The sequence below is a fragment of the Penaeus monodon genome, chromosome 15 (genome assembly GCF_015228065.2).
Source record: "Penaeus monodon isolate SGIC_2016 chromosome 15, NSTDA_Pmon_1, whole genome shotgun sequence".
Lineage (NCBI taxonomy): Eukaryota > Metazoa > Arthropoda > Malacostraca > Decapoda > Penaeidae > Penaeus > Penaeus monodon.
The window spans coordinates 1,297,578-1,297,958 of NC_051400.1; positions in this window are offsets into that span (position 1 = coordinate 1,297,578).

The following is a 381-nucleotide window of genomic DNA, read 5'->3' on the forward strand; positions in this document are numbered from 1 at the left end:
ATAATAGAGATAGAGTTGCCGTCTCAAGGAAATAGCATTCTCAACACTAATATTTCAGGGCAGTTGGCAATTATTCTATTGAATTCTATTGTTTTCCTGAAGAAATCTGAGGGATTTTTGCTTTATTCTGATAGACGGACAAATAGTTAGATTGACTTCTGACTGATAAAAAAAAAAGAAAAAACATCTCAACATAAATATCAGGCAGTTGGAATTATCAAGGACCTTCTGAGTTTTTCCTTATAAATCTAGTGTCATTTTTTTGCTTGACTCTTTGATAAACGACAAATAGTTATTCGATCTGTTTCTGACTGATAAAAAATAATATTTTCTACAACAAACACAAATCAAACCTTTAACTTGTTTTTTCTTTTATCTACT